Consider the following 20,044-nt stretch of genomic DNA (forward strand, 5'->3'; position numbering starts at 1 on the left):
AGAGCCCAGTTCCAGCCGAGGCCCGGCAGTGATGACGGGTGGCTGGGAGAGGTTGGAAGTTCAGAATGGAATATCTGGCAGCTTCCGTTTCCGTTATTAGCCACAGGAAGGGCAGCTGTGCTGGGCGAAAGCTGGCTGAAGTCAAAGGCAAGCAGAGCACAGCCAAGTGGACACCAGGTGAGAGAAGCTGTGAGAAACTGAAATGTGAAAGGCCTTTGAGGAAGGGAAGGTCAGAGCAGGGCCCACGCGGAGCGGGTGGTCACAGGCAAGACTCGGAGAGGGCGAAGCAAACCCAGGGCATGCTCTGAGGTTCTGTCCAGCGTGGTAACAGGTTCAGCAACCAGGAGGTCAGGCAGAGAGGGACTTGGGAGTCTGGGTGCTCTTGCTATGATGGCGGGAGTGATGCTGAGTATGCTGATAAAAACAATGCAGTACAACAAGGATGCAAGTGAAAATCAGAGCTTCTGCTGTGCCAGGCAGTGCGTGTGCTCCAAGTTTCACTAACTTATCCCATATTAGTCTCGCCATCGGGCAATGAGTTAGTAGGTCAATAATTTCCCCCAATTTAGGTAAGAAAATGGAAGGTCAAGAGGCCGACTGCTCTGCACTATCCATGAGCGAGTGCTGTGAAGGCAGCAGGCCCCTAGCAGGGCAGGCTTTGGGCAAATGGCCACATTCATGCCGGCAGCATCCTGGTGCACGGCCTGACTGGGGGAGCAGGAGCTCAAGATGGGAGGTAACCCGGGCAGGGGGAAGGAGACCCACAGTCTGTGACAGAGAAGTGACAGTGCAGCTCCTCGAAGAAATACATTAGAAGGCAAAGCATGAGCCTAGAATCTGCCTATATTTGGGCTTCAACTGAAAACAAAGAAAACTTGAACTTGATCTTGGCTTTATGTCCTGCTGACCAAATGTGCCTATATCTGAAGTGTCTGCCCTTTGACAAGATTACGAACTAGCAACACGGTGCAGGGGGATGAGGAGGGCTTCCAAACTCCAGTCAGGTCCCTTGCTAGCCCGTGTGAACAAAGACTCCAACCCCTTGCATTCTGGCATCCTCAGGGGTAAGGTTTCCCAAGGTGGGGTGATGTGATGTTCATAAAGTGAAGGGCCCAGCTCCATTCTGAGAAGCACAAGCTCCCGGAAGGTGAGAATGATGCTCTTCCGTGGAGTGGTGAGCCCAGTGCCCCAGCTGTGTGGGGGCTGGATGTGTGAGATGGAGACACAGGTGCCCTCCTCACACAACAACTCATCCACAGGGGTAAGAAGAGGGCACCAGTCATTTCAATGACAAGAGGGAATGGCCTGGGTAAATAAACTTGAAAAAAGTCAACTTTAAAGAGGGCAGCTGATGGTTAGAAAAGAGGAGGGTATGGAAAGGCCATCTGGAGGCCAGAGTGTGAGGGTGCTCTCAGCAGGGAGCAGGAATAAGGGAAGGTGACCCGAGAGGAATGGGGGTTGGGATAAGGAAAAGAGAGCTTGCTTAGAAACAGGAAATTAAAAAGAATTAAGAAAGCAAGAGACGGGGCAGGGAAGCTGGATGAAAGCCGAGTGAAAGGCAGATTCCTGGGGTCTGGTGGGGGTCAGGTGGCTGTCCCAACCACCAGGCCCCAGTCAATGGGGCGCTGATGTGAGAGGCCATCTCAGCAGTCCAGGGCAAGTCAGGTCACAACAAAGGAGTCACACTTGTTGATCAAGCTATCAGGATGGGCAGCCAACCAAGGGCATTGGCCTGGGTTACATTTGCCTGGGAGAGTTGGACGTGCCCACACCAGAAATCAACTCAACAAATATTTACTGAGTGTCTACTGAGGGTCAGGTCCAGCAGGCACAAAGACACATATCTACTGATGGGTCTCCCAGTCTCATGAGATACGCAGAAAAATCAACTCATCAACGCCTCCCCAGAACAATACAAAACAAAAAACCCTGCAGATAAATCCATTCCTTTGAGAGTGTATGTAACGACTCAACCATTACTGTTGCTTCCTGGACACAAAGTGCGGACTAGTTTCTAGGCCCCATTTGTATTCTGCAAGGCTGACTTATTTCCCTCCCCCGAAATAAGTTTAGCCCAACAATCACCACAATTCAACAGCAGAATTCAACTGGAAATACATAATCCTTCATATCAACAATCAAAAGCAGCTTATTAGGAGTTGTCAAGTCAATAATTGAATACCAATTCTCTGGCACATCAATATTTGCTAGAAACGTCCCCTCATCGTGCCGTGTGTTACCCTGGGGCATGCGAATTTGTCTGGAGTCTGGCAGAAATTCAAGTGTCTTTGAAAAGGCAGTCAAGAACTCTGTCATGGATATCTTGCTTGATAATTCCCTCTTGACCAAGTGTCAAAAGATTTCTGGATGGCTCTAGTCAGGTTATGGATTCACCTCTACAAACTCCTTCACTCGAGCTGTTTGGACTGAGAAACGTCACCTGGTATCCATCAGGGATCCCAGGCAAGGTGACAGGAGGGCTGTGCCTTAGGTAGAGGGAGCAGCCATGAGGAGAAGGCTTTGAGCAATGCACTCAATGCACATCCATTTGATTGTTTTAAATGAGCAAACTGCTTGATCAAGATGCAAAATTCTGCTGAATGGTAGATCTAAACTGAGTCTGTTTCAAACCTCAAAAGAACATGTGAGATGGGGGGCCCAGTAGACACATCTGTTCAATTTGACCCAGCTGCTGGGTCCAGTGATGAAGCGCGGGTAAGGCGAACCAGGTTTTCCTCTCTAGGTATTTGGGATTTTGGACTCAACACAATTGTGGCTCAGTCACAGCAATGGTGACACCCTCAAAGGGTGGGCCACAAACTTGACTTGCCTTTGTTCAAACTCTTCCTGAGACGTGGCTGGTTCAATTATCCCTTATTCTTGCAAGTAACCCAACATCATTTAAATAAATTACATGTTCTTTAGCCTAAACGAGCCAGAGTCATTTCCTGTTACTTGTAACCAAGATCATTCAGTAGATACCATCAGCAAAAATAATGATTTGTCTCTAATCATTTGGAAAAATAGAAAAGTAACAGGAGAACAATTCTGCTTTGCTGGCTTGAGGCTGAAAGCACAGTTCAAAGGCACAGCTCCTCGGAGCTTACCATTTGTGCTTCACCTAGCTTTACTCTGAGGGGGCCAACAGCAATAGCTGTCACCATTAAGAGACCTTCTCAGATACTAACCTTCTCTTTCACAGTCACATATCCTATTATTTTCCAAGGATTCTTTGATTAATGCTACAGATGTCCTGAAAAGACAAAATGAATAGGAGAGACACTCAAGCTCTGGGGCAAGAGGTATGTGGAGCAAAAATCATAGCAGGAGGTGCTCCCTCTCTGCAAACAAAGCTGACAAGAATACCATGGAGGGGGTGAAGTTGTTGTGTAGAGGCTTCCTGTTGGGGATCCCTCCATCCCCAGGGCACTGGACACCTAGGTCAAGCAGGTCCCAGGTGGTGATGTTGCCCCCACAGTGCTTCTAACAGGAGCCACATCCATCATCACTAGTGGGGCTAGACATTTTATGCACATTACATATGAGCTGGCTCAATAAATGTTTAATCAACAAATGAAAGAAACCAAAAGTCCCTACTCCTGATGTGCTTAGGGAAACAAACAATATTGATTATCCTCTGGATTCTGTATCTCTATGATGGCTTTTGATTATTTAACAAATACTGATTGGGGACCTACAGGAATCCAGACACTGTTCTAGGCAGTGGGGATAGAGCAATGAAGAAAACATACAAAACAGAAAGTCCTTCCTTCACTGAGTTGCTGTGTGTGTGTGTGTGTGTGTGTGTGTGTGTGTGGGGGGGGGTGTGTGTGTTAGGGGTGGAGTGGTGAAAACAGACAAAAATCAAAATATATAATGTGCTAGGAGGTGGTAAGAGCTACAAAGAAAAATACAGCTTATCTCTTCCTACTGCATCTGCTAGGTGGTAGCTCAAAGGCATCTCTTCCCTTTCTCTCAGGTTTGAGAGGCAGAGGGGGGAGGGAATGCTGTTACTTTCCAGAAACCAGCCATTCCACAGAGGGATTTGGAAACATATTGCGGGTAAGATTAGGGTGCCTTCCTACATGGCATCAGGAAACTGCCATCCTTAAATGTTAATAATATGTAAGCTTAGAAATAACACATTACAAAAGTTTGTTGGAATGAGGAGTGATGTAATGACAACTGGAAATAGAAAGGGGACTTAAGATGGAGTGTAGAACAAGGCGAGTCAGAGAGGAGGAACATGTCAATGGATTCCCAGCACTTTCCAGAACAGGAGTACCCGCCAGTGACCTCTGCTTGGTCAGTGAAGGCAGTGGTCAAAATGTGGCCTGGTGCAGAAGCAGCGCACTGCTTCTCGGATGGCGACATTCGTCTGAGGGCCTGTTGTGACAGCTCTGTGCCCACACGAAAAGGGTGCTTTGTAAACGGATGGCTGCTGCCTTCCTCACAGTACTCATTGAGAACTGCAAAGCGCCCGCCAATAGCTGGTTGCGGAGATGGCAGGAAAGCCAGGAGGAGGTGGCTGAGGTAGGATGAAGTAGTTGTCACCAAAAGCTTGGAAGAATCTAGGAAAATGCATTCCAACTGAAGTGGGGATCACTCATTTCTGGTGCTTTGGGTGGAGAGCCATTCTGTCATCCGGGAGGCCACGTCTGCCCCCACCTAATCTCAGCATTCCTTTGGCCACCAAGGCAACATGGACTATATATAACCCAGAGCCACCGTCGGGAGGGCAGAAGAAAGATGACTGTTCAGAGGTGTGGGAGAAAAGAAAAATAAGGGCCAGAGGGAGCAGCCAGACGTGATCCTTTCACTTTAAGAGCTTAGCTGTTTCCCAAATCACCAGAACATATGTCATGATTATTCGGTTTGGCTGTGAAGCCCATCCCCATCGCTGAGGTAGAAAAATTAGTTCCACTGTGTTCCAAAGGTCACCCTGCCTTTCAAGTGGTCACCGTGAAGAGATCTCAAGCTCTCCAGCCCACTAACTGCCCGCACCATGTGTCACTTCCCAACCCTGCAGCAAGATGACGAGGACGAAGGGCCTCCCCGGTGGCGCAGCGGTTGAGCGCTGGGTTGCGAAGCTGCCCGCGGCCTCTGCGGTGCCGGTTCGATCCCCGGCTGCTCCCCGGCCACCGGAGGAGGGTCCCACATGGTGCGCAGACCTCTCCTGCCACCCGCTGCTCCCCTCAGCAGTGTACTTCGGTCCTTCTGCCTGCTCTGCTCCCCGCTCTGGCTCTGGTGACTTCTCTCACCCTCCCGCGCTTCTGACTGTACCCAGTGCATGTATAAACAAAAACAAACAAAGAAAGAAAGAAAGAAAGAAAACATGCCTCTATATTAAAAAAAAAAAAATGACGAGGACGGGAATGGCAAACGTGTGCACGCAGGCGAGGCTTCCTTCTGTGGGAGGTCACGTGGCATAAACTAGAGTTGTGCTGTGGGCAGAGAAGTCTGGAGGCTTCATTCCCATCACAGCCCTGCCATTTGGGCACAGGACCCAATCCTCTGAGCTGAAAACCAAGAGAATGCTAACCCTCAGCTCCTGGAATGGCCACGGGGACATAAGGAGCTGAAGTACTCAGCACTGACCACACTAGCTGGCACACGCCCGTCCTCAATGGATATGAGTGCTACTGCCTCCTGGAAGTCATTCTGGTTTCAAAGTGGCATTTACAATCAGTAATCTTTGGATAGAGATGTGTGGGCAGCCCCCCTACACGGAATCACCCGCAGGAGAACGGGACCTGGGAGAAGAGGCAGCTGGCTTCCTGCCCTCAGCTGCTCATGTCTGGCTGCTCCCTCTGGCCAGATCCACTCCCAGCACAACCAAACATGGCAGCCACATATCTCCTAAAAATCTTCAAAGGCTATTATAAAGGCAGATTTTGAAATTTATGCCACACAACATTCTCTAAGAGCCTGTGTGCCTATATGTATAAACTACTTAAGGAGTACTTCAAGAAAATACAATCTGGATTTGCTCTATCATCCGGGATGTGGACCTTCTGCCCAGAGGGCCCCACTGGTCTCCTCTTAGGTCTTGGATCACTATTTAGGGGTACTGCTGCAATGAGGTACTGGGCTGCAGGGGTGGAGTAAAAACATGCGAGCACCCAGGTAGGCTGCTGGCTGTTAGTATCGGGAAGAGAGCCATTCAGCTTTAAGCCCAGGGGGTGTCACCAAAATTGGTGGAGTACAAAAAAAAAAGAGCATCAGATGTTGCTCTACATTGGGTTATAGAAAAGGGACCTCTTTCTAAATCAGCGTGGGGCCTGCAGTCGAGTCTAGGAAACAGTCAGTTGTGACAGGCAGGCAGGCTGCAGCACCTCACAGCAGACTGGATAGTCACTCCACAGGTTTCCATAGCGAGAGAGCAGCCTGTCCATTGTGGAGGAAGCTGCAATAAAGTCACCTCTGTTCAGCATGATTCTCAAATGCTTTTATCATCCCTTAAAGGAAGAGCATTTTATCTGAGGGGTCATAAAACTTGCTTTTCCAGAGGGCGGCTGTCACTTTCAGGTGTGCTGGCAGTGTAGCAGCAAGCAGTCGGTGTTCCTGTGTGAAAACAGAGCTGGGACTGGTGCTCTGTGGTCCCTGTGTGGCCCTGAGCCCCTGACCTGCAGGAGCGGTGACCAGGCAACACTGCCACCTATGAGCCCACGGAAAACATGTGCACGAGATCCTATCTTTCTAGACAGGATTCTAGAATACAGTTAGCCCAAAAACTGCTCAGCAAGGATTCTATTGGTCAGAAGGACGAATAGAAGTATTTGAGGTCCTGGGATTCACGGTAGCCAGGCTGGAATACTGAGAAAGAGCTACACTGAGGAATCAGCCTGAAGGGTGAGGGTCAGGGTGAGAAATGTGACTGACTTCACTTTCAAGGATAAGGCAACTCAGCTTTTAGTCGTCCTTCTCCCCCTTCCTCTGAAGGTGATCAGCGTGTAAGAGGCTTGAATAGACCATAAAGATTCAGTTCAAGAAAGGCATGCTGAAGACCACAACTGAGTGGCCCGACTCACACATCTGTTCCAGCCAATACCAGGTATTTGTATGCATAAAAACACAAAGTATCTGCCTTTCAAATGTGTGTGGTGAGGGCAAAAAAAAAAAAAAAAAAAAAAAAGGTATTCGAGGATAATATTAAAATAATGTCATCAACTTCTACTTATCCACTCTTTTAGAAAAAAGATCAGACCATCCAAAATGTCAGATTTGGCTTTGAAATATTTGTTGGCTTGCATTAAACAAGGTCTGCAGATATTTCAAAAATCATTTCAAAGCAAAATAAAAAAGTTGAATTATGACATGTTCCCAGTGAAACTCTCAACATGCCATCTCTCTCACACCTCTGTGCCTTGGCAGAAATTATTCACACTGCTTTCGAGCCCTCTGCCTGCTTCTACATACCCAGGAACCAGCACCGGCTTTAGGCCTCAGCCCAAATTGCTCCCTCCCCAAGGACACCTCTCCTAAGTCCTGGGACTGAATACATATGTTACAAAAGCTAACTTATTTCTTGGGTAAATTAACAATTGGGTTCCTGGCTTATCTTCCCTAATAATGTGTAAATTCTCTGAGACTCAGGACAGACCAAGCATTTCTGTGTCTGTGTCCCCAGCATGTTATCCACAAGGGCCTAGCACAGGCTATGCATGATAGATACTCCATATATTTGTGTTTTGGTTGACCGGGTAGTAAGTAGCTCATTGTTTAGACTCAAATAGTGCTTGGGACACTGAGTCAATAGTATGGATTTTAACTGACATTTCAGTCGGTGGGAGTTAATGTGAGGGCAGTTGAGCAGCCAGATACTAAGTACTTGGCATGTGGTAAGCACTCACTAACATGTGTTGAATAAATGAATGCAAGAATATAAACTAGCAGCAAAACAAGCTACTAAGGAGTATTGGTTCTGGTACAGTTGGCATTATCCTCACAATCAATACATTGCCCATTGGTAGGTAGTGATGTGAATTTAAAATGCTAGAAGAACATATTGTATCTTTTGGGTTTTTTTTTTTTTTTTTTCCAAATAAATGAACAGAATTACATTTAGTGACAAGTTGGGATTTCACCAGATGCTTCACCAGGGCTTCTTTCTAACACAGATGACTTAGACACGCAGTTTTCATTCAAGTGGACCCTTTCTTGTGTCCAATTCCAGTTTACTCTTTTTAATCATTTAATCCAGTTTAATCATTCCCTGGTTACAGGGAATGAATCACTCTGGTCGCCCATATCACTGGAGGAAAAGACCAGAAATCACTGAGGCTAGAAAAGCCAGGTTTACGTTTAGAGCAGTGTGACCCACAGTGCCCTCTCAGGCACATCAGCGTCACCGAGGAGCCCATGAGAAATGCAACTTCAAGGGCCCCATGTCACACCTGAAGGTTGATCTCCGAGGATGAGGCCAGGACTCGGGTTTTAACAAGCCCTCTTGTGATTCTTCTCACCAAGGTTTGGGGTTAGGAACAAAAGCTCACTAGAAGTTCTCTGCATCATAAAGCCAAGTGTCATCTGTTAACATGAGGTGGCTCTCTCGGGGCATGGTGAGGACAGTGGTCTGGGAGTCCTCAGCTGATAGGGAGGCTGCTGTCCTGGGGGCAAAGCAGGCACTGGACGGCTGCCCCTGTGGGTAAGGAGCACCCACCTGAGATGTGTTTGACATTCGAAATTCAGTTGCTGTCACAATTCACCTCGCGCCCCACCTGAGTATTACCTCACCTGATGTTACCATTATCTCTTGACAGGGGTTTCTGTCTGAAGAAACCTGCAGGACTAGAGCAGCCGCTGAAGCGGCCAAAACAGTGTTCTTCCTTCAAATTCTCAAAGAATAGTCTCCAGGGGACAGCACTGGTCCTGCAGACTTTTCTATTTTGCTTTAGGTCGACACAGATGGCCTTAGCTGCTCGGGAACTTTGCCCCTTCTCCTTTCTCACAGCAGCAGAAAGGCCCAAGAGAAGAAGAACCTCTGATGAGAGCTGCACAGCAGGAGGAAGAGGCACGACCTGAGCTTCCCATGTGGTTGGTGGAGCCGATGGGCCAGTGCGACATTTGCTCAGGATTCTAAAGCACTAGGTGCAAAGTCAGTCAGAAGGAGGTGCTTTCTCACACATATGCAGCTGCCCACAGCTGCCCCACACCATCCAGAGGGTACCCCGAAGCCAGCATGCTGGAAAGCTAGTGCTAAAGCACAGGCAGCCACTCTGTTAACAGCCTTCTCTGAGCACTGTGGGTGAGGAAATGAGCGAGGGAATGCCTAATGATTAGTTCCTTATGGCCCTTACATTCTTGAAGTATATTCTTTATACCCGCTGGAACACTTCTGCATTCTTGATAGCGGGATTGCAATATAAGTTCTTTCCTTTCAGAACACTGTCTTTTATTGACACACTAAAATATCCTAGGAGCAAGATTGGCCTTCCCTCCCACCTCACAGCCCTCCTTCACCATGGCCACACTCTCCACGCCATTCCTTGTTCTCTTTCTAAGAATGCAATAAACATTTCAGCACAATCTTTTCAATCCACATTATTTATAATATTCTGAACATCCATCGAGCCTGGCTAAAATGCTAAGTAATAAATCACACTTAACAACAAAAAAGAAAGGGGGAGAGGGAATCACCCCCTTGGCTAGGTTAAAGCCTGAGACATTTCATTCCCCGAAGGGTTTAGTTATGTTAGGAAAAGTGAGATGGGATGAGACTCAAGGTTTAGAATGACAGAGTCAGGAACTGGAATCTATAGGCATAATCATAACTTTGTATAAATCTCAAACAAACTTACCTCTCGGGGGTGTCATGAGGATAAATGAGCTACGTGGGAAGCACTCTGAGTACAGAGGCTGAAAGCAATTGGAGCCCCGTTCTCCTTTCTGGGTCTAAAAGGTCATCTTCTTGGAACAGAGAAGCTAAAAAGTCCTCCTGCTCTCCTGGAGATCCAGTCTTTGCTAATTAACATCCCTTGCACAGGTTCAAAGGTGGCAGGGCTGAGCCTTGAGGTGGAGCTCCAGGGGCATGGCCTGGGTAGGTAGTGTGACTATTGCAGCCTGGTTGCCAGGGTCCTGGCTCCGGTGGCCCCCTCAGTGGTGACAACACTTTACATGCCCTCGCCCCTCCCCCCCTTGCCACCACCCCTGAGGAACACCCCAGGCCACACACAGAGGGAGGTCTCTACAGAACTATCTGCTCTTGCCCAGTGGGGGAGGGAGGTGGCGGGGAGAGTAGAACTTGTCCCACGTCCATACTGTGTGGCGCTATGCAGGTTTATATAGTCTGACTTCCTCACAAAGAAAGAATCTGGCTCAAGGGCTTGCTGATGATTTCAAAATTTATCTAAACAAAAGCGGAGGCCAGCATAGGCTATTGGCTAATTGCATAATTGGCCTGAGGCCTTTCTGCTTTGGCGATTTCCCACTCATTCCAAATCTCGCACTGGAAATCCAAGCTGCTCAGCCTGGCCACGGAGCAGGCGTGTGTTTACATGGCTAGACCTCAACTCAGCGGCTCTGCTGGTGTACAGTCTGATGTGTGCTGCAATCTGCTCGACGTGGTCCCTTTTGACAGTTTCCTGGATATGAAGGGCTGCTGCTTTCCCATTCGTGTTGAATGGAGTTGAATGTAAGATTAGAGTCACTGAATCAACCCATATTTTTATCATTTCAGTCTCATAACCATAACCAGTTGGTCACGAGACTTTCCTGCAAGAAAGTAATGCTTTTTATTAAAACTGGCATACTTGCCAACTAATCTAGCTTCACAGCTCTAGCACTTTGCATTTCAACTGGCCAGTGCTCTAGAAGGGATCTGGTACCAGCTTTATTTTGGTCATCACTTCTACCAGTAAGTATTCCCAAAAAGCAAGTTATAGATGATATCCACAACTGTTTAAACAAAGTCTCAAAATACAACAATTTCTTGGTAATGTCCCTAGGTCAAAGGGACCACCAAAATCTTCATTACTCGATGATGACAGTTTATGGTCTGTTTACCACTTCTACTTCTTTTGCTTCTCACAACTTCTTAAGCTCTAGAATAGCAAAACTGAGAGGTTTACCCAGACCACTTGGGTTTCTTCCTCAGTATATTTCCACTCTCACTTCAAAGTGCCATGGGGACTTCCTTCCCTTAGGTCTTTCCTCCTAGGCTGAACTCTTATGACCTCAGAGTTTGCTCCTTCACTTTGAAACAGAGGGCTGAGCCACTTGGTGGCTGGGAAACCACTGCCTCTTCCTTTGGCGCCCTCCCCTGGGCTACCTTGGCCCACTTAGACACGCTATCTTCTGTCTGCACTCACACAGTATCAGTGACATGTAAGGGATGTTGATCCCATGGCTTTAGACCCTGAAGGCTTGAGTTCAAATCCTGGTTACCCTACTTCCCATCTGGGTGATTATGGAAGAGCTTCTGAACCTGATTTTGCACCTCAAGGTAAAACAGAATAGCTATTTTTCTTATTAAAACCTTTACAGACATGTCTCGTGTTGTGCCTAGAGTCCCTTCAAATGGGATCTCTTTTGACCAAAGCTCTGGTTGAGGGGTGAGCCAAGGCAGTTGTGGTTCATGCCCCATGATTTTATCCATCAAACCACAGTGACTTGGGCATGCAGAGAGAGGTTGGCCAAAGCACAGGCTGGCCAGCAGCCTCTGAAACATTTCAACCCAGCACATAAAGCTGAGTTGGGTAAACAGATTCTTTTCTCTGGAGTTGAACTAGGTAATAAAAACCAATGCTGGTTTGCTATGTCTGCTAGCTTCCCACGAATGGTGACATGTGTTCTTAGATTCTTTCCTTTTTTTTTTTTTTTTTGTTGATAATGTGAATGAAGCTGTTTTTCCCCCAACCCAAATATCCCTGTAAAGAACAAATGTTTAATATATATCTCATGGTACAGAGATACGCATGTTAAACAAAGACTAGATACTGGCTTAAAGGAATAAATTTCTAGTTGCAAAATTTGGTGTTGGAAGATGGTTGGAAGGTTTTCCATTACTTCTGAAATCAATTTTTTAAGGTCATCAGTGAGATAGTGAAGACAGATGATTCAGTCATAGTCACCTTAAATCCACCCCATTTCAAATCCAGATTTCAGCATCTGTAGATTTAATCAGGATGAAAGTCTTCATGACTTAGGATGAATAAAGAACTAACTCTTTTCTGGTTAATTTCCTTGTTACTCTGGAGAAGTCCCTACCACCACTATTTCTCAAATGAGAAGTCTTGAAGCTTTTTGGAGTGCAAGGTGTAAGTGGAACAAGGAGTAAGAAAGACGAGTTGGAAATGATAGCTGCTGAAAGTTTTCGAGAACAGGACTTAAATGTCTCATGATGTGGTCTAGGCTGAGTAGAAAGGAGAGAAGCCAGTCATCCAGCACCCATCACAAACCCAATTTGTGCCTGGCACCATGTTGGATGTGTGAATGTGCTGGTCAGACAGACACGATACTTGGTCCCAAGAAATGTACAGGTTGATGGGAGAGAAAGACATTCAGATAATCACACAATGAAATAACTGCAAGTCATGGATAAGGTCTAAGAAGGATAAGTTCTAATAAGTTATTATAAGAACTAGTTTAATGGGGTGGTCAGACAGGGTCTTCTGAGGAGGTGTTAAATGAGGACCTCAAAGTTAAGAATTCAGCCACAAGAAAAGTTAAGCAAAAACATTCCAGCTAGTAAGAGCAACAAGCACAGAACACTTGGGAAGTGTAAAGCACAGAACACTTGCATGAAGCAACACTTGCATGAAGCAACAAGCAAAGAACACTTGCATGAAGTGTAAAGAAAGCCACTTAAGCTAGAACTGGTCAATGAGAATGAGAGAAGCCAAGATGAGTTTGGTGCGACAGCGAGGAGCTAAATCCTACAGGGCCCTAGCGGTCATGGTAAGGAGTTGGGCTTTCTTCTAAGTATAAGGGAAGCCCTGATGAATTTAAACAGGAAACAATATTTCATTTATATTATGCAGTCCTTTATGCTACCATGTGCAGATTAGACTGGAGGGTATATCCTCTGGGTTAAGACCTTTTGAACAACTATTTGAGAAAACTATTTCCAATAATTATAATAGCATCCAGGAAAGAGGGTGAGGTAGAATGGTGTGGTGGCAGTAGAGATGGAGGGGTTCAAATTATATTTTACAGACAATCTCCAGGGCATCTTTTTGGATAAAAAGGGACAGGGTTGAGAGAAGAATTAAGACTTCTACCTCGAATAACTAGTTCAGTGGTGCCATTAACTGAAATAGAGAGAACAGGGAGATTCTCAATACGCTACAGAGGGGTTTGAGATGCCAAATAAGCAGTAGGATGTGCAGTGTAAGTCTGGAGCTCAGAAAACAGATCTTCACTGGTGTAGTGGTGCAGATGCAGATTGAAAGGCCAAAGAAGAATGAAGAGAGGAACGCTCACGGGAGGTGCAGAGGAGTCTGAAGGCGAGAGGAAGGAAGAGTATGGATCCATAGATAATAAAGAGGGAGAATCAACAAGAATCAACATTTGACTGGATGCAGGGGGCTGAGCAAGAGGGAAGAGCTGGGAATGATCCATGAGTATTTGGCTTGAAGAACCGAGTGGTTGGTGGTCTTGTTCATCAAAATAGAAAATAGAGACAGAAAAGCAGTGCTGGAGAAGATCATGAGCCCAGTTTTAGACATCTTGGGTATTATTTCAAGTAAGTTTTGACAGCACAGTGTTTGCTTTTCTTCCCATGGGATTATAAAGAACTTGTCTTTTGGGCGAGCAAGGCATTGGGGGGAAAATTTCCTGTTCTGGTGGGCAGTTGAGAGGATCTATCTATTTTAAATATCTGCAATGTGAAGCACACACAGTCCCTCTGAGTCACCAGGGATGTGTCAAAAGGGGTAGGACATGGGTCTAGCATCAAGAGCTGGTAAAGGCCTCTCCTTAACGCCCTGTCAGATGCTAAGGCTGATGCCACTTTCCAATTTCCCTCATTTACCTCAAGATTCCCAGAATATTTTATGTTTTTATAGATTTGATAATACCTTTGTTGGTACTTGATATTTTCTTTTCTTTTTTTTTTTTTAAAGATTTATTTATTTATTTATTTATACAAGCACTGGGTACAGTCAGAAGCGCGGGAGGGTGAGAGAATTCACCAGAGCCAGAGCGGGGAGCAGAGCAGGCAGACGGACAGATGGACGAAGTACACTGCTGAGGGGAGCGGCGGGCGGCAGGAGAGGTCTGCGCGCCATGTGGGACCCTCCTCTGGTGTCCGGGGAGCAGCCGGGGATTGAATCAGCACTGCTGAGGCTGCGGGCAGCTTCGCAACCCAGCGCTCAACCGCTGCGCCCCCGGGGAGGCCCGTACTTGATATTTTCTTACTATTACCACTCCTCTTTGACCTCCTCAAATGTGTTCTTTCATTTGTTATATTCCTTCAAACATTACAGTGCTTCAAAGGACACCAAGATGTTTTCAACAAAATGGCATGCAATTGGAAGCCATCTTTTTAAATCAATGAAACATTCATCAGTGTCTCCAGGTGTCTGTTTTCTTAACTTAAAACCATCCACAACACTCTAATCCTTACACTTCACTGTTTATCACAGTCTAAAGAAAGGTCAACCAAAGGAAAGCCAGACTTTCTCCTCTATTTGTCTCTCCTTCCACCAACCTATTTAGCCAAGGAACAGAGCTGAGATTCTCTTGCTCACTGGTCATGGCTTACCCAGTGAAAGGATTCTGAGAGCAAGCTTCTAGGAAAGAGCAAGAATTGCAAATTTGAACACTGAAGTGAGAGCAAACATTTATGAAGATGGATTTTTCTCTTTGCCAACACTAAAGGGCTGCATGTATCTGTCCGCCAGCAAATGGCTAGACAGCAGCACTGGCAGAAACACAAGAGCTAAAGTGCTGGTTATCGAAGCTATGATAGATTGGGGTGCAGTAAGAGAAAGCAGGAAATCTGACAGGTACCATCCATGGGGAAAATGTGGCATTCACAATTAGACCCCCAAACTGGGACTCCAGGTGATGACCATCTGGAAAATGCATTTATGACATTCTCAAGACTGCCCAGAGTAACTTCTGAATCTCTTGCTGACAGATATCTTTTACTCTGACTAAAAGGTATGGATAATTAGAAATTACTTCTCTTGAATGGAAGGATTTTTTTTTTTTTGGGTTCTATAAATACCCAACCTTTTGTGTTTGAAATAGAATTCTCAAGAGTTTTCCTTTCAAGGGGTTAAAGTATAAACTTAAAAACCCTCGCCATGCAAACTCAGAATGCAGAGCATTTGTGGTGAATGGAACGATGTGCTTTTCATTCAGTAAGCTTAAACTGTGTGTAGCTTTTAAAATTAAAAGCAATTTTCTGAAGCAACTAAATGCTTCCAATAACTTCTGTCTATCAGGATTATAGTTCCTTTGATTTTGGGGAATTATTTTATTAATCAAACACAAAATTATTATCTTCTATTCAGAAAAGCCTAATGGAAACTGTAACCTGAATAATATTCAAGGATTTTCTTTTGAAGCTGAAAGCCAGCAATTACTGTACTGGAAAAGGCTATTTTACTGTGGTGCATTTCCTCAGGAGAGGAAATGATTTTGAGAATACTGAAGCCTTTTTCATTCTAAAGCAGGCTAGCAACACCTGTACACAATCTTTCTAGACAACAATAAGACTTTTCTGAGGTTTCATGTCATGACCATTTAATTTAATAGCTCTGAGAGTTTAAGCAGGACACTAATACCTCAGTTAACTGGCACAATTGGTGAACTGGGGATTCCAGTTAACTTAATTTTTCCATCAACTAATAGTAACCCATTTATGCAATGAAATTTCCTCAGCAGGATATAGGGGATCTGGACATCTCTTTTTAGGTATGTACAATTGTATGTTTTGTCTCTCGATCTTATATTTTTTAAAGAAAAATCAGCATTTTGCCCTTCATAAATCTTCAAATTAATAACCAGTAATCAACCACATGTACGAGGCCTCCCTCACATATAAAAAATGTTAAGTTTAACTCTGATGGTCTTAGCTAAAGAAAATAAACCTAGCAAGAAAAATAAAATATATTACTCTGGATCCATGTAATATTCATTTAACACACTAGGCGTCCATCTGCACCCAGGGGACAAAGAGATAAACAATACTTATTTTTTCTGGACCTCAGAAGCTCAAGGTTTATAGACAGGTGAAGCAGAAGATTTCTGAAGGTATGAGAAATGACAGGTATTTAGAATTTTTTCCTTTAAAAGGATAAAAAACTACAGTTGCTTGAGAAGTCAAGGCAAATTCCAAAATGACTTTTAGAAATCATCAGTGAAAAGAAAATAAACTTAGATCTTTTCACTAATAGTGTACCAAACTATAGAGATCTTGAATTCAAGTTAACAGAATTGGAATGTTCCATAAGTTCTTAAAAATGTAACAGGTAAATGGATAAAAGTAACCTAAAAACTTTGTGACTTGACTTGCCTGGGTGCCCAAAGACCCTAAGTCTTTCTCAGCCTCTCACTAGCTTTATGTTTTAATTAACAGGTGCAAAGTGTTTCAAAGTCATGGGTGGGGCTGGGTTTCTTTCCTGATAGTTTCCAGCAGGCAACCTTGGCCTTAGGATCTTGTTTGCTGGAATACCAGGTTCTATTCTTCCTGCTTCCCAACCCCCGACCCCCACCTTGAAGATCCTGATTCAGTGGTTCTGGGATGGGACCCAGGAATTTGTATTTTTAGTAAGAACATCATGTGATCCTTACCATCAAAGACATTTGGAAAAATATGGCCCTGAGTAATATAACTTGCCTAAGAGTCATAGCAGGGGGTGGTGAGGGTGCTACGACGGAAAAGCAGATTCCTCAGCTACAAGATCCACAGAGATTCAGTAATCCCAGGGTTGGGCTCAGGAATCGGCATTTTTAATGAACACCTCAGGCAACATCTGGTTGACAGAAACATTGCCCTTATTGCTAGTGAGTCACCAAACTTATTTTTGGAGTGTTGCACATAAAGCATTCAGAATCAGGAGAAGCAGATGTAGGTGTTCAAAGTAGTGATATAAAGGAGGGACAGCAGGGACATGACCCTCTACCTGGGGGCCCTACACGGTTTCTGCCTATCTCTCCGTAAGGCAGATCTAGGATGCCTATGGACACAGTTCAGGTAGTTAGAAACTGTGATCACCTTTGGGAAATAAACACAGAGGCAAAATGTCTTTTGGAATGGTCCTGGCTTGGTTATATCATGCCTGAAAATTGCAAATGAAACTATGACATGTACCATTGCTTGGTCATAAATGAACACACTGTTTACTACAAATTCTGCTGAAATAAACCTGTCTTCACATACAGTTGCTAAGGCATTTGTGCTTAGCAAAACAAATACTTTAAAGACAAACAATGCCTTCACATTTTCCCCTCAAAAGTAACTAATTTTCTCAATACGGCTCAAAAATCTGTAACAAACTTCTAGAATCCCCATATTACTGCATTTCACACTTGCCAACAACTATATGGACATCTTTGGGAAAGCCAAGGGAAATAGACTTGGTAAGGCTAAAAATAAAATAATAAAAAATAGGGCAAGATCATAAATGGTATGAAAAACTCTACTTGAATACTTCCCCATGAAGTCAGTCTACATCTCCATCCAAATGGTTGAACTCCAAAAGCACCTCAGCAGTTCAGCTGTCTTGATTTCAAACCTCTGCCCACATGGCTCAGATTTGCAACTTAAATATTCAGTATGAAAACAGAGTTATCTAACAAGACTCTTCTCCAGAAGAGCAAAGGAAAGGCACGTTTCGGCCCACACACACACACACTGATCTTTGACTTCTAACTATTGATGCACAACACACAATTATTTTGGCTTTAGAAGACGATACTGCCGGCTTGGTTGGGGTGGGCAGTTAGAAAAAAATCTTGCCTTGAAAACCACTAGGGCTGGAGATTTTCTGTATGTATAGAACAAATGGTTCTTTTTCAGTCTGGCAAGAAAAAGGACTTAAAAAAAAAAAAAAAGGTTTGGTGGGGAGGCTTTGCAGTGCTATTTCACCTCAATGCATCTTTCAAGTCTGATAGCTTGTAAGCTCAGAGCGTTGGTTCTCGTCTTCAACCTTCAGACAACTCTAAGCTGTCCGCAGCAGCTGCAGAGGCAGAGCCTTTAAATGAAATAAAGAAATAATTGCTTCAGGGAACAAAGGGAAGAAAAAAATAAGCCCATGTAGCTGAACTACATGGCCCCTTGGGATTGTGTGTGGTATGTATTCCTGATTAATATTGTTCAGTGTGGTAAAAAGGAATCCCTAAGCAATCCCAGAGAATCAGAAAAAGTGTGATGTGGTCGAGAGAATGTGAGTTGCAGAGGCATACCTAGGTTCAAATCACAGCTCAGCCACTGATTAGCTATGTGACCTTGACAAAGGGCCTTCGCTTCTTCTTCCTTTGCTCTTTCTTGACAAGGGGGGAGTAGCACTCCTGACCTGAAAGGGCTGAATGAAGACTGGAGGGGATGATGTATGGAATGTGTTGATTTTGCTAAATGCAGCAAACTGAATATTCATGATCATCCCTGCCCTCTCACCAAACTCCACCTCAAGGGGGAAATGTTGTGATGACAGAATCCATATGCCAAAAGAAGAGGGGGAAAATGATATCCAATCAGATAAATCAACAACAAAATGTTGGAAGATGGAATGTAAATGGATAAATGATAAATGACTCAGAGTAGAAGATGAAACAAAGAACCGACTGAGGGTCATGTGGGAATCCAAAGTAGGGAGCTGACTGGTGCACTAGATTGATGGACAGGCTTAGGGTTGGGAACATGAGGTACTTCTGAAGGTGTAGCTAAAAACAGGGCAACTGGTAAAAGACTATATGAGGCCCAGACACACCTCAGATTCTCTGCCACCCTACACAAACAGGAAAGGTACCTCTTCACTATTTTCTAGAAGGAGAAACTGGACTAGAAGAGTTCTAACCATGGAGCAACAGGCACAGGGTTAAAAACAGGGAGAATAAATAAAGGTTTTCGTATGGAATGATGGGATTATTCCCTCCTTCTGCCATTACATTCCTAGTAACTCATTGCTAAGCTTCTACTCACCCACCAGGAGACAACAGGGTTCCCCTTAGCACAAAGGGACTAACTAAAGAGGAAAGACGTACAGATAGGGACAATGGGGATCCCCAATAAAATGACTAGGTCCTTTCCTGTCTGGTAAGACTCCTGTGAAACCAACAACTCTACAGAATCTACCCAGGCATTCAGAAATTTTAGATGCATTTTCAGTGATACTTTCAAAAACATTAATGGTCTAGCCAAGCATCACTAAACATGTCACAAAAACAAAAACAAAAACAAAAACAAAAAACCTTCTTCTTCTCCTACAAACTAGAAAGAATACAGAGAAAAGATACAGTGTAAAGAATAGAAGAAAACTTCAAAAAAAGCTAATTAATATCCCGAGAAATATAATATTTTATAACAATGAAATAAAACAGAGTAACATCTGAATAGAAAATTTGAACATTTAAAAAATAAGATGGCAGCAATGAAGAAATTCAATGGAAGGATTTAAAGATGCAATTGAAGATGTGTCTAATGGGATGAAAAACAGGAAAGAATTTATTAAGGTAATGACAGGAATAAACCAGAAACCCAATATCCAATGAATGAACACACCAGTGAAAGACAAAACAGATGACACAATCATCAAAGCTGTAGAAAAAAATGTTCAGAACCAAATAACATGAATTTCCAGGTTGAAGTCCCCAATTCAATAAGAGGAGGCGAGGGACGAGTGGCTCAGAGGTCCTCTGTGTGACATTCACAACACTGAGGCTAAAGAGAATCTCTTAAAAGCAAAACAGAACATATAACAAGATACGAGGATCAAGATGGTACTGGAATTCTCAATTTCAACACTGAAAGCGAGAAAACAAAAAATGCTGAGTGCACATTGTTTACAACCTAAAATCTATATACAGTTAAACTGCAAGGGGTAGAACAAAGATACTTCTAGACATTCAATATTTCAAGAAATTTACTTCTTAG

The 20,044-nt window shown here is 44.3% G+C and overlaps 1 protein-coding gene and 1 long non-coding RNA gene across 2 annotated transcripts in view; one reads left to right on the forward strand and one right to left on the reverse strand.

Moving 5' to 3' along the window:
- Positions 1 to 20,044, reverse strand: part of STX8 (syntaxin 8) — a 235,922-nt gene that overhangs the window by 10,294 nt on the left and 205,584 nt on the right. The window lies entirely within an intron of this gene.
- On the forward strand, positions 111 to 9,520 carry LOC129144814 (uncharacterized). Its single transcript, XR_008549478.1, has 3 exons — positions 111 to 177; positions 6,943 to 7,054; positions 8,763 to 9,520. It is a non-coding gene; the product is annotated as an uncharacterized LOC129144814 (long non-coding RNA).

The sequence above is a fragment of the Talpa occidentalis genome, unplaced genomic scaffold (genome assembly GCF_014898055.3).
Source record: "Talpa occidentalis isolate TD23 unplaced genomic scaffold, MPIMG_talOcc4v2.1 talOcc4.7, whole genome shotgun sequence".
NCBI lineage: Eukaryota > Metazoa > Chordata > Mammalia > Eulipotyphla > Talpidae > Talpa > Talpa occidentalis.